At 46.7% G+C, this 14737-nt stretch overlaps 1 protein-coding gene across 2 annotated transcripts in view; it reads right to left on the minus strand.

Moving 5' to 3' along the window:
- The window catches only part of lrrc4ba (leucine rich repeat containing 4Ba), a 44996-nt gene extending 30858 nt beyond the window's left edge, over nt 1-14138 (minus strand). The window contains exon 1 of one of the 2 annotated variants that reach the window (XM_068020019.1): nt 14014-14138. The gene's annotated coding sequence lies outside the window, so the exon portion shown is untranslated. Of the gene's footprint in view, nt 1-12964; nt 13065-14013 lie in introns of those variants that run through there. The other variant, XM_068020018.1, reaches the window with a different exon arrangement.
- Nucleotides 14139-14737: the final 599 nt, after the last annotated feature.

Genomic DNA, 14737 nt, shown 5'->3' on the forward strand with positions numbered 1-14737 from the left:
TGCTTCTCTCTCCACAGATGCTGCCAGACCTGCTGAGTATTTCGAGTATTTTTTGTTTTTATTTCAGATTTCCAGCATCTGCAGTATTTTGCTTTTATTACTCCTTAAAACCTACCTCTTTGGCCAAGCTTTTGGGTCACCTGTCCTAATATTTCCTTATGTGGCTCAGTGTCAAATCAAATTTTGTTTGGTGACACTCCTATGAATCACCCTGGTGGAAATTTTACTACGTTACAGGTGCTATGTAAATGCAAGCTATTGTTGTTCTCTATCTTAGTCATGCCATTGTGAAGGTAACAAAGGAGAAATTTAAAAACCTTTGCGCATGGCAGGAGGAAAAAAAGCAGCAAAACCAAACAGTCAACCTAGGCCCTTGTTTTTCACACCATCTTGTGGGCACTTTTTGGGCCACCTAAACAGTCAGTGACTCTTGTTGACCCCCCTACCCCCCAATTCAACTGAACAACAGCCCAAGGGGAAGTTCGATTAAAGATGCTGCAATGTATATTGCGTCAGGCACATTTGCCCCCAGTTCTCTCCTGTGTTCCTCTGTAATATACGCCCTCCACATGGCTTTGTTCAGAGCCCCCAGTGAAGGCACAAATGGATGGCAACAATCTCCTGACATTATCTGAAGAACAGTATGAAACCTTTTCAGAGTCTTCAACAACATACGTCCCCTTCATCACCACCACCAAAACCAATATATCTAGACATTCATCTCATTGCTACTTGTGGAATCTTGCTGTGCACAAAATGGTTGCCTTGGCTGTCTATAACACAAGTGTCACTGCATTTCAGAGTAAAGTATCGTGTGTGATATGCTTTTGAGATTTTTGTAAGTAACATGATAAAGAGCTGTATCAATGCAACCATTTCACTCTTCCTTTGTGAGACAAGGCATCTCAATTAATGTTGAATTGCGGTTGCATTTGTGTTGTGGATTTATTTCGCCAAGGGAAGGGGAAAATAGCATTTCGACTTCTTTGAAAAAATCCTTCCTATTATTATCTGAACTGGATATTTAATATATTCTGTTACATCATTACAAAGAGCTGTGACTCTGTGGGTAGCACTCCTGTCAGAATGGTTACGGGTACATATTCCCACGGCAGAGACTTGAGCACGTAACCTATGCTGGTACTCCAGTGCAGTACTGAGGCAGTGCTGCACTGTTGGAGGTGCTGACTTTCAGATGAGATGTTCAACCGAGGCCCCGTCTGCCCTCTCAGGTGGATTTAAAAGATGAACGGGGTAGTTCTCTCCAATGTCCTGCCTAATTGTGAACACTCAACCAACATCACAAGAAAAGATAGATGATTTGGTCATTAGCACATTGCTGTTTGTGGGAGCTTGCGGTGTGCAAATTGACTGCCATGTCTCCTACATTACAAAGTGACTACACCTCAAAGAGTACTTCATTGGCTGTAAAGTTCTTTGGGATGATCTGAGGTGGGGAAAGGTGCTATATAAATACAAGTCTTCCTGGGCTCCCAAAACTTCCAAAACAGTGAAACAGGGAAACTGCATCGTCAATTGGATGAATTACTGATACGTTGGTACTTTGCTGATCCTCATGAGTTTGAAATATGGATGCTTCACTGAATATTCACACTATTTTCCTCAAATCTTATCTCCTGACCATCACTAGATTGAACCATGTGGCCACCATTCAATCAATCAAATCTCCTAATGCAAAGGCAATTGGCTCAGACACATCGGTCCTGGAGTTATCTCCCAAAAATCACTCAGCTCGCACACATTTGGCTTCGGGAGGGTTTTCTGCCAGAGTTAGGCCAGGAATTCCTCAGCCCTCCGCCACCACCAACACACCTCCCCACCCCACCCGCTCCCCGGTCCCTGCCAGTTGACTTTCCACTTATTACCACCTCTTCTGTGACTTTCTGCCCAATGTGATGACTGTCATATACAGACAGACAAATTCGAAAGACGTTGAAATGATGGGAATGCACCATCTGATGGACCTCTCCTCATTTTCCCCAGAGCACTGCCGAGTGCTGGAAATAGCAATGCTTTCCTGGCATCCAGGATTTGCTAAGGCCAAGGAACGTCCTTTTGAATTTTAAAGGGCTCCTGACATCTATGCAATTGATTAGAGGGTTATTGACTGCATAGACTGACATGGTTTGGAGGGGATTTAAAAATAAATGGGCTGAACTGTACCGTGGGCGTTGGGAGCCTGACATCGGGACCAAATGGGGATCCTGAGCCCACATTTGCTGGGAGCCAGACTAGGGGAAGTGATTTTCCCGGAGGTGGCCTCTTAATTGACCGCCTCCGAGCTTGATTCCAATTAAGTATGGCGGGCGGGCTCCCAATGCTCTGAAGCCTTGGCAGCCCCACTGGCAGAGGTGAGGATCGGGAGGGCTCCTCAACATGGAGTTGCCCTCAGAGAGGTAAGTTAAAAATAAACAAACAGTCAGAGGGGCAAAGCAAGCAGGCCCCCCTCTGATCGGATGGGAAACCCCTCCTGGTGGCCCAATGGGGCTACGGGAGGGGTCTTCCCTGCCAGCAGCTCCCTCATTTAGGGGTGAGTCTCCTGCTCTGATGACCCCCGTTGGGCTGCCAGTAGGAAGCCGCCTCCATTAAGCTGGCAGCTTCCGCACGTAGCTGGTGGGCTACTCTGCTGCTGGCAAAATGCTGGCGGGGGCGAAACTTCGCCCCAAATTGGGGCCTTAATTACTTGAATTGGCTGCCCACCTCCATTGATCGGGCAGCCAATCCGCATGCTTTCCACGGCGGTAATGCATTGGGGGAGCCATCCTGATGCAGCTCCTGTTATTTTCCTACCCTCCCACCTCCCAGCCTGGCACTGGGGATATCCTGCCCAATGAGTTTGGCACCCACAGTTAAACCCGGATGCCCAGAGCATTACACAGCCTATGGCTCCCAGGTGGAGACCAAGGAATCTGCCTAAAATGGGAAACGTCATCTTTTCCCAGGCCAGGAAGTCTGCCGTTAAAGCAGAAAATCCCACGTATAGCTATTGGCTCACAGGTTTGTGTCCCTTAAACACCCAAATCTAGCCTTTAGGTGCTCGGTGCAACAGCACAAAGTTGGGGCTAATATTAACCTAATTCGATGGAAGGGTAACCCATGGGATCAGATAGAACGCTAGTTTTACACCCTGTCCAATAATATTCCTCATTGACTTCGATGGTGAGTAAATTCTGGGCTGGGGGTTGCACCCGATCCTGGGCACGTTAGGTTAAAATTGGCCCCAAACCCAGATACCCTGCCCATAGAGAGTAGGTTAGAAACAAACAGTCAACCTATACAAGTTAGTGCAGAATCGCACCGTCAGCATCTGACTTTCTGATATTTGGCACATTATCACCCCAAGCTATAGCTGGAATCAAAAGGAGCAATTTTAACCCTACCCGCCTGACAGAATCTAGTTGAATGCGCAGTTAAAAATCATCTGGTTGACTGACCCTCCGATGCTCAGTCTGGATTCCACTGTCTTTAATTTTAACCTGCAGGGAAGCCTGCTGCGGTTAGACAGCTGGAAGAGGATCCAGCACCAGAAGAATACCTGAATTTGTTTTTTAACATTCCTTGCAGGAGTGCTCCTACAGGTCCCATTTTAAACAGTTAGGTCTCCCCTATGCCAGGCCGCTGTCAGCTGTGCTTCGGTGGGTACCACTCTCACCTCTGAATCAGAGGTTGTGGGTTCAACTCCCACTCCAGAGCATAACATTTAGGCTGACACTCCCAGTACAGTACTGAAGGGCTGCTGCATGGTTGGAGGTGCGTTTTTCAGATGAGACATTAAACCGCGGCCCTGTCTGCCCTCTCAGGTGGATGTAAAAGATCCCATTATTTTGAAAAAGAGCAGGGGAGTTCTCCCTGGTGTCCTGGTCAATCATCATCCCTAAAACAGATTATGTGGTTACTATCACATTGCTGTTTGTGGGAGCTTGCTGTGCGCGAATTGGCTGATGTGTTTCCCACATAACGACAGTAACACTTCAAAAAGTTTTCATTGGCTGTAAAGCACTTTGGGACATAATTTGGGAGGCGGTGGCGTAGTGGTATTGTCACTGGACTAGTAACCCAGAGACCCAGGGTATTGCTCTGGGGACATGGGTTCAAATCCCACCACAGCAGAAGGTGGAATTTGAATTCAATTAATAAATCTAGAATTAAAAGCTAGTCTAATGATGACCATGAAACCATTGTCGATTGTTGTAAAAACCCATCTGGTTCACTAATGTCCTTTAGGGAAGGAAACCTGCTGTCCTTACCTGGTCTGGCCTACACGTGACTCCAGACCCACAGCAATGTGATTGACTCTTAGACGCCCTCTGAAATGGCCTAATAAGCCACTCAGTTAGGGCAATTATGGATGGGCAATAAATGCTGGCCTGGCCAGCGACACCCACATTCCATGAATGAATAAAAAAAACATTCTGAGGTCGTGAAAGGAGCTATAGAAATGCAAGATCTTTTCCCCGACATCAAACCTTTCCTTTGGCCATCCGAACTTCTGTTCCTGCTGGCCAGGCACGTACCACCCCCATTTCCCCGGTTTCAGGCTGCAGCTAACCAGTGGCATGTAGTTGAGGCCCAGGAGTGAAAATTACATTCATTTTGGCCGCCCGAATCCCAGTTGAAGCGAAAACGCTGATAAAATCTATTATTACATTAAAAATCTTCCATATGTGAACATTTCCTTTCCAGAAGCCTCACTTTTGTGTTATTGCAATTCTTGGTCATTCTTACTATGTCAACCTTTGACGTAGAAAATGTCAATGTGATCAGTTACAAACCCCGAAGCAAACAGGTGACACGGTCATTGCAACATCCGGTCACTAGGTGGTGGTGGAGTTCCACTTTATCCACAGCCATACTTTTAAGCAATGCCACGGGAGATCTACGAGCAAAATTACTAATAGTACTTCTGAAATTTAGCAGGGCCATTTACATTGGCCGAACCCCACAAGCACAATCTCATGCCAAAGTTACAGCGGGCGATTGGAAGAACGCCCATGGAATTTCAGGGACAGTGTGGTCAGCCACCAATGTCGCCCATCCAAATTTAGATCGCATTTTCATAAAGGGAACAGAGGAGGCCATTCAGCCCTTGAACCTGTTCTGCCACCCAATCAGATCATGGCTGATCTGCATCTTGACTCCATCTTCTCTGCCATGAATGATGCATGAATGAAATTCTAGCTTCGCTTTATTTGATTTAACAGTGCCATCTCAATTGGTTAAGTGCGCTGCCCAGAGTGTTAACAAGCCATAACCAGGGAGGTCCAGTGATGAGTTAGCTGATCTCAGGAAGGCAATTCATAGAACTTTAGTGATTATGGGCTGGGCTGGTGTAAGGCAGTGACCCACGATGGAAAGAGAACTTTGAATGTATGTCGGGATTGACTGATCATCCTGCGGACTCACTAACTGGCCTCAACCATGAAGAGTGGCAAGTTGTGAGAGGGATCCGAATGGAGCTGGGCTCTGGAGAATGATGCCCAATCACCTTCAGGTGAGAAAGGGCAAAATAAAGTCTTTAAGTAAATGTGCTCCCAAGAATTATGCCTGACCCTTTTCAACAGTCCCTCTTTCCCATCACTCCCTTCTCCAGACACACTCACAACTTCCACTAGCATAGTATTATACAATATTCAGAGCACAAAATAGGCCATTCAGCCCAACAAGTCCATACTGGTGCCTCCTCCCAGCCTTCTTCATCTAACTCCAGCAACATTCATAGTGCCTTTAACATAGAAAACAACAGCAACAACAACTTGCATTTATATAGCACCTTTGATGTAGTAAACCATCCCAAAGTGCTTCACAGGGGTGTCATCAAGCGAAATTTAACACTGAGCCACATAAGGAGATATTAGGTCTGTTGGTCAAGGAGGTAGGTTTGAAGGAATGTCTTAAAGGATGAGAAAGAGATAGAGAGGTTTAAGGGAGGGAATTCTACAGCTAGGGCCCAGGCAACTGAAAGCACGATTGCTAATGGTGGAGCAATGGAGATCGTGGATGTAGAAGAGGCCAGAATTGGAGCAGCACAGAGATAGGGAGGGTTGTAGGGCTGGAGGAGGTTACAGAGACAGGGAGAGTTGTCAGGCTGGAGGAGGTTACAGAGAAAGGGAGGGTTGTAGGGCTGGAGGAGGTTGCAGAGATAGGGAGGGTTGTAGGGCTGGAGGAGGTTACAGAGATGGGGAGGGTTGTAGGGCTGGAGGAGGTTGCAGAGATAGGGAGGGTTGTAGGGCTGGAGGTGGTTACAGAGATGGGGAGGGTTGTAGGGCTGGAGGAGGTTGCAGAGATGGGGAGGGTTGTAGGGCTGGAGGTGGTTACAGAGATGGGGAGGGTTGTAGGGCTGGAGGAAGTTACAGAGATGGGGAGGGTTGTAGGGCTGGAGGAGGTTGCAGAGATAGGGAGGGTTGTAGGGCTGGAGGTGGTTACAGAGATGGGGAGGGTTGTAGGGCTGGAGGAAGTTACAGAGATGGTTGGGGGCAGAGGGGGGGTTGAAGCCTACAGGCATTTGAAAAAAAGAATAATTTTAAAACGGAGTCATTGCTGCAACAGGAGCCAGTGTAGGTTAGTGAGTGCAGGGGGTTATGGCATTTATTGAATGGGGGAGGGGGAATAGACGAGAATAATAAAAGAATGGGCGCTGAGCCAAGATGAGAAGAGGACAGATGGTTCAAAGCTTAGTTGAGGAGGTGGTCTTTGAGAAGGTTTTTAAAAGGGTGATATAGATGTACAAGATTATATTACAGACCCACATACACACATACACCATCCATTTAGGTGGGACACTTGGCACAGTCTCCTCCAAGGTATCTACCAACTCCCTCACATGACGACATATCATTTGGAGGCCCACTCAGAGCAGCATTATGGATTGGAGGTGGAAATCTGTTAAATCAGGAGTTGAAGTGAGAATTGAATCTAACTGGCACAGAACCCCTTCTTCCTCCTATAACTAGAATGATTCCCAGGGTGAGAGATTATAGTTACATGGATAGACTAGAGAATCTGGGGCTGTTCTGCTTGGAGCAGAGAAGGCTCAGAAGAGATTTGATAGAGGTGTTCAAAGTCATTAAGGGTCTAGATGGAGTAAATGAAGAGAAACTGTGTCCGATGGCTGAAAGATCGATAACCAGAGGGCACAGAATCAAGAGGTGACTTGAGGAAAATCGTCTTTACCCAATGAGTGGTTAGGATTTGGAATGCACTGTCTGATAGGGTGGTGGATACAGATTCCTTATTAGATATTAAAAAGGAATTGGATAAATACTTGAAGGAGAAAAGGAATGCGGGGAAAGAGCTGGGACCAACCAGATTTCTCTTCAAGAGAGCCAGCACAGACCCGAAGGGGCAAATGGCTTCCTTCAACATGGACTTAGGAGCTGCTGTTGCTAGACGACAGATTTGCCTTTCCTCAGTTCCTCATACAGCACTCTGGCAACAGGTTTGTCCGATGAACTGGAAACATCAAAATGTGAAACTAGCACGCTATTAAAAAAGTACAGCCACCCCTTTTCACCTCCTCACTCTTTCTAACATTCCACTGTTCTGCTGCTGGGAAGCCAGGAGAACTGCGATCAGGAACTGTAACAATTTTGAGGAAACGAAAATGGCAGTGATGAGAAAATAAATACCCTCAGCACAATTATGAAGCAGCGGAGTGCGTCTAAGACAGTCTTGACCCTCCAGGATCCATCTTAGTGTTCGTCACTACCGCATTCCCGTGCAGTCCAAACTGAGCTTTCCTCAATCGTATAGCGTAAATACTAAACTTTAAAAAAAAAAGATATACACTCCGAGGTGGTGAAAAGGAAAAAAGCTCTGGTAGATTCATGCTTTGCCCTCCATTGTTCGATCAGATCAAAATGGCTTCACTGCGATCACAGAGCGAGTTAGCATGCAGGCAATCTGTAATGATAGCTCACTGGACTGACAGTGGGCAGAGTGTTTATGCTGTTACTGGCAGAGGGAGGACTATTCTGAGTGAGTGCATCAGGAGGGTTCCTGCATTGTGATCTAACAGCCTTTGCTATCGTGTGGTTGCCTCCTTTCAGCTGATCCACAGGACAAGCAACATCAAACTCTCCAAGATGTGAGTGGCTGTAATATGAAGCTCTGTAGTTGACAATCCAGTGTGCAACACCTTCATCTACTGACGCCAAGTGCCATCCATGTTCTAGTGGTACGCTTTTGTATAACAGCCGACTGAAGGTATGATTCAATTCTGATTCATTCTTCCTACACTAAGACCTCATTCTTAATCCTGCTAGTTATCAGCAGCTGTCTGATCTGAATATGGATGGAATCATATCCCATCATGCCGCATTAACCCTCTAATAGCAACAATGGGCAAATAATACACTGCCCCCTCTATAGCATTGACATTTCTCCCCCTCCTCACCTGATGGTGCTGAATCAGGGGTACAGATCCCCAGGACCTTGTTCAAGTGACCTTTCTTCGTGTGTGAACCTACAGACAGTGCCAGAGGACTCGCTCACTGCTGGTGCCTGATACTGTCTGCAGTTGAGCTCTACACACAAACACACATGCACAAACACACACAAACACATATTCACACTCACAAACACATATTCACACTCACACACACACACACAAATGCTCACAGACATACATATTCTCAAACACACTCACTCACATGCACATTCACACTCACACATACATATTCTCATACTCACACTCACACACTCATTCACACACACATACACATATTCAGACACACACACTTGCATATACACAAACACATTATCACACGCACATTCACACGAAAATGCTCACACAATCACAAACATTCACACACACACAGACCCGCAGACACATTCACATGTACACTCATTCACACGCACACACAGACACACGCCCTCACATGTGCACACACTAACACAAACACACAATGTGCCATTTAACATGGATTGCTGATTCTTCTGCTAGTTGGCTCATGTTCTTCACCTTACTCGTGCAGGGCCCCTTTGTCCAACTGTGTCATCCTTACCTAATCGTACAGAATGAGTAGGGAACCTGTGCCTCATGGGTGCCCTTTACACTGCATGCTGCATTCATCAACTGAGCTGCCTGATTGTAGACTGTCAAGGCCATTTGATCTGAGCTCATTGTTGGGAAAAACAGTGCAAAGTCTTCAGCTCTGAAAGGCCTCCAGCTACATCATGAGACAATGCTTTCCTACCCTGAATGTCAATTTCTTCATTAAATGACCATTTCTATCTTTGATCAACACAGTGAGAGCATGCACAGGGACAAGAGTCAATGGATGCTTGGTTACATTGACCAACCATCTGCCATCCTCACCCGCAATAGAGAAGCAAATGGTTTAGGTCTCTTCGACCCATGTTCTTTGTGTTGTGGCTCTTCATTAGAACTGCGGCATCTGTGAATTTACCCCAGCATCAGCTGCCTGAAAGTTTCTTTGAAAAACCTGTGGAGTCCAAATTTTCTGGCTCGGGGGAGGATGGAAATCAGGGCTTTTTGCTACTGCAAAATGTTGAGACTTCAGTGCAGATCCTAAATCATACAGAACAAAAAGGCGGCCATTGGGCCCATCATAGCTGTGCCAGCTCTGTGAAAGAGTGTTCCAATTAGTCCCACTCTCCCACACTTTCCCCATAGCCCTGCAATTTTCTCCCCTTCAAGTACTTCTTCAATTCCCCTTTGGAAGTTTTTAGTCAATCTGCTTCCACTGCCCTTTCAGGCAGCGCATCCCAGATCATCATAACTCATTGCAGAAAAAAATGTTTCTCCCTATCTCCCCTCTGGCTCTTTTGTCAATTGCCTTAAAACTGTGTCCTCTAGTTGCCAACCTACCCACTAAGATCCACCAAGGTTTCGCCCCGTGTCATGAATTCAGCTTCTCTCATGTCCTGCACAGACCTTGCAGATGTGTCTGTGAGGGAGTTCTTGAGCCATAGGGGGAATTTCTGCCCACTTCACCACCTGATAGGCAGCATGCCTGCTGAGCGAAAGGCTTAGGTCCCAGACTGGGCCTTCCGAAGGCCTCAAAGATGTCAAAGAACAAAGGTAAATCGATTTTTAAATTTTTTATTCATTCATGGGATGTGGGCATCGCTGGCCAGGCCAGCATTTATTGCCCATCCCTAATTACCCCAACTGAGTGGCTTGCTAGGCCATTTCAGAGGGCATGTAAGAGACAACCACATTGCTGTGGGTCTGGAGTCACATGTAGGCCAGACCAGGTAAGGACAGCAGATTTCCTTCCCTAAAGGCCATTAGTGAACCAGATGGGTTTTTACAACAATCGACAATGGTTTCATGGCCATCATTAGACTAGCTTTTAATTCCAGATTTATTAATTGAATTCAAATCCCACCTTCTGCTGTGGTGGGATTTGAACCCATGTCCCCAGAGCAATACCCTGGGTCTCTGGGTTACTAGTCCAGTGACAATACCACTATGCCACTGCCTCCCCTTCCCATTGCATATGGGAAAGAGCATCTTAGAATACAGCCTGTGGTGTCCCCGTAGAAAGCTCATTCTCTTATCTCTTTGGCCCTTTAAGATCTGAGTCCCATCCCTTTGGGACTGCTCTGATTTTCAGAGTGGGTGTGGGGGGGTGGGTGGTTGCGGGGAGGAGGTGAATGCCTCCAATGGGCCTCTACAGTCTTGGGCTTCCCACCCCAAATACTAAAGTAACTCTGGGATTTGGTACAGGGTCAATGGGCCAGACAGTCAGCAGACAGAAGTTCCATTTCAACCCACGTTTGGTGGTGTAGCAGAAATCCAGTGATCTTGGCCCCTAAGAAATTCATGTCATGCATTCGAACGGAATGGAGACCCTGTGAATCCTTTGCTGGTAATATGCTCTCCCCCAAGCTCTGTTCACTTTAGTTTTTAACTTCTGTTTATCTCTGCGTCCTTTGTTCGCCCTGCTGTGCACATTACATCGTCTCATTCCCTCATAAAGTCAAGAGCGAGTGATGAACTGGGATCGTAAACTTGTCTGCCACTGACTACCCCAATGTAGACTAGGATGGAGGTGGGACTAGACCTCCAAGATGGGGCGTTCCACTCCTGCTTGGCCTGCTGAGTAGCTCTGAAATCTCGCCAACAGGAGCTGGCTGGTGGGACGGTTAAGAGGAGTTTTGATCTAGATTTGGGATTTGGTTGAGACTCCATTCCCTTCCCACTTTATTCTAAAGGCTGTAACTCACATGGGGCTATTATTTGGCAGAAATTGCTGGCCTTCCCACTTAAAGTGACCTTTCTTCATGCCACAGCCTGGAAAGAGAGCAACAGTTGTGTATTTGGCTGTGGAGGGCCTCGCGTCTGAGTCCTCTCCAGCTATCCGCACACGCATACTTACTAGCAGATGTTATTGGATAGAATCCAAGGGCATCCCTACCTAGTGCTGCATAACTGAGGCCAATTGTAGAACTCCAACTCCAACTCGTTCCTCAGCCTGAGATCAGATAACAAAGCACAGATCGAGAAACGAAGCTGGAACTTTCTAGCCAATAACACTATGTCCTGTATCTGGTTTTGCCTTTACACAAGGTCAAGTCACTGGAAGAGGTGCCTCACTTTCAACTTGTCTCTCAAGTGTTGACTCCCTCAAACTTACTCACTTACTGTTTGGCTTGACCTCGTGGTTTAAATTTTCTGTGATCTTTAAAACCGAACCTCAACTTAGTAAAAGCAGAAGGGAAAAGAGCAAAGAAAAATCAGATTACATTAAATCTCCATGGACGGTTGCCAACTTGTGTAGGACCAATTCCTGGAGGTATTGTCACATGACCTCCTGGCTCCACCTCTGCACTCCTGCCATTGGTCACCCAACATGCCCATCCTCGCATGCCAATTGGAAAGTGAGCAGACTCTACCAGATTCTGATGACTCTCGACTGACAAGTCGCAGAGCCTTCCCCACCAACCCCCCCCCCCCCCCCATCTCCAGTACTCTTACAACTAATAGATTAAAGTGCTCAAAGAAACCTTTGCTCCAGGGTTACCGACGGCAGTGCCCAGGAGATTAATTTTTAATTCCTGGAGATGCCAGGGCAATTCTGGAGGGTTGGCAATGAGAGTCACACCATCCCATTCCAACCAAGACTGAAGTTAAACTTCATTCATGCAGCCTACTTCCTGTTTCTTTCAGATGTTCACTCTCAGTTGTTTCTCCTTCTTACTTCTCTGTGTCCCTTACACTACCGCTTAACTTCTCTGTCCCATTTGCTTTACACATGCTCTCTTTGTCTACTTTACACATCCGTTATGTCTACTGTTTCGCCATTTCTCTCTACTATCCTCACTCTCACCTCGCTGTACTGACTGACCTCTGCTTTTCTCTTTGTCTAACCTGTCAGTATTCCAGTCTCTGCTGTCTGCTGTTTCTTGTCCCTTCTATTCTCATTTTCTATCCTGTGTGCTCTACTCTTCTGTCTTCTCACACATTGTGCCACTCTGAATTTATGCTCAGATTAATCTCCCTCTTTTCATTTTCAGTCTCTCATTATTGCTCCTTATGCTGTTCAATTTCTCTATATTGTTTTCTCTGTTGTTCCTTTTTAATCCTCTTTCTTTATCCTCTCTCTCCATAATTGAGCACACAGTCCACTCGCTTATTCCTCTACTAGTCCCATCATAGAATGATACAGCACAAAAGGCGGCCATTTGGCCCATCGTGCCTGTGCTGGCTCTTCGAAAGTGCGATCCATTTAGTCCCATTCCATCTGCTCTTCACCTGAAAATGTTTCCCCTTCAAGCATTTGGAAAGTTCCTATTGAATCTGCTTCTATCAGCCTTTCATTGACGATTATCTTTTTATCTGTAGAGTTCCTTTCACAGTCTCTCTTTATTCTTTCTCTTCCTTGCTTGACTCCTGGTCCCTCCCTCCAACACCAAACACCAGTCGCCCATGGCCCAAACAAAAAAAAGAACCCCAGTCACCATGGTTACCACTCACCCTCTCCGAGCTGCTCCTCGTCTCCCATGAAAAGCCTCTTATTTATTCCGCCTCCTTCCATCTCCTCACAACAAAAATCCCTTCTCCGCCCAGTCACAGAGTAGATGGCAGCACAAGCTTAGCTCGACATCGAGAGTCACTCCACTTCCAAGCATTGCCCCCCCCCTCCCCCCACTGTTCTCCCCTTCCACCCCCTCCCCCCAAGGCCCCACCAAAAATTAAGAAATAATTCAACAGAAGAATTATAAAAGAAAATCAATCAATTAGGCCTCGGTCTTTCCAGATCTAGATTGTCCAACTCCCATCTTTCTTTCCTGCTTGATGGAGAGGAGGAGGGAGCAGGGGAGATGGGCTTCAGTTGCTTTCTCTAGTTGACACTTTTGAACAATTGCAGCATTTTCTGCTCGTTCAATGGCTTTAACCGACTCTCTGTCTCTCTCGATTTCTTTTTCTGGTTTCCCTCTTCCCTCCCCTGCCGATTCAGACCCTGCAGTGGGACCCTATTCAACGTGGCTTGTTCTCATGGCCTTTTGTTAGTGGAATAATCTCTTCTTTGTCAAGTTATTAAGATTTCCAGTCACACGGCAGTGCGGGTATTTCTCAGCTGCAAGTTCCTTCCTCTATCTCTATTTTTCACCTCCTCGTTGCCTTTTCTTTCTCCGTATATTTTTTCTTCTCTTCCCACCACCCCCCCCCCCCCGTACCCCCCCCCCCCCCCAACTGCCTCGCTTGCTGTCTCTTTAAATCAATGCGCACAGCCTGCAGCAGTCAGCAGCACAATCCATTTTCTGTCACCCCCTCCTTCCTTTAACCTTCAGACGATTCCTTGCTTCCGAATAACAGGTAGACCCGGGCAGAGATTTGTTTTCTGGTTTTTTTTAAGCACGGAGTGACGGTCCTGCAGCCTTTACAGTGTCTCTTGCAGCCCCAAGTCTGTCCAGTCCTCAAGCAACAAAGAACCGAAAGGATTTTCCCTTATAATTTCTGCTTTGCAACAGATTCCCAGCGTCTCTTTCCGAGAAAAAAGAATTATGTCCACTTCGACTCACTGTGACTGAGAAAGGATATCCCTCCTTCGATGCATAGAATTGCTCCCCCTCTCTCTCTCTTCTCACTTCAAGACATAAAATCCAATTATCTAATTACAGACCATCATCTTGGCAACGATTGGCCAATTGGATTAGCAGGGTCCTGGAGATGTTTAGGAGCCTGAGCTGAGAGGGACAGAACCACATCGTCACCTTCCTGCTCCCTCCTACTGTTCATACAAAAAAAAAAAATATTCCCCGCAAAACTGGCAGCCCTCACATCCTTCTCTCCTCACCGTGCTGCCTGCCTCTTCAAGCAACCAGCTCTGGGTTGAACAAGCTGCTTTAGCGATTCCCAGTGCCACTGGAGCTGTGTTTCCGAGATCTAATCCTTAACCCTGCAAGTGCTGAAAGAATTGCCACTTTTGTCTCTTTTGTAAAAAGTTGTCACAGGACAGGCAGGTTGACGTTCTTTCAATTTTTGATGGAATCCACCTCTTCCCTCTGCACCCCTCATCTCCCACCGTGAGTACACCACCAGACACTGGCAGAAGGTTGGGGGAGTGGGGGGAGGCAGGGGGGAGACTGTTTCCTTGCCACATCACAGCTGTAATACCTCTCTCACAGAGACGAGACATGGTTCAAGTGGTGACATCGTGTGGGCGCTCTATATCTGACCCCCGAGGGTGCCCACAAGGGGACATCAAACTGTGCCATTCATTTGCCAGAGATACAGGGAACTCTC

This window comes from Heterodontus francisci, chromosome 41, assembly GCF_036365525.1.
Source record: "Heterodontus francisci isolate sHetFra1 chromosome 41, sHetFra1.hap1, whole genome shotgun sequence".
Lineage (NCBI taxonomy): Eukaryota > Metazoa > Chordata > Chondrichthyes > Heterodontiformes > Heterodontidae > Heterodontus > Heterodontus francisci.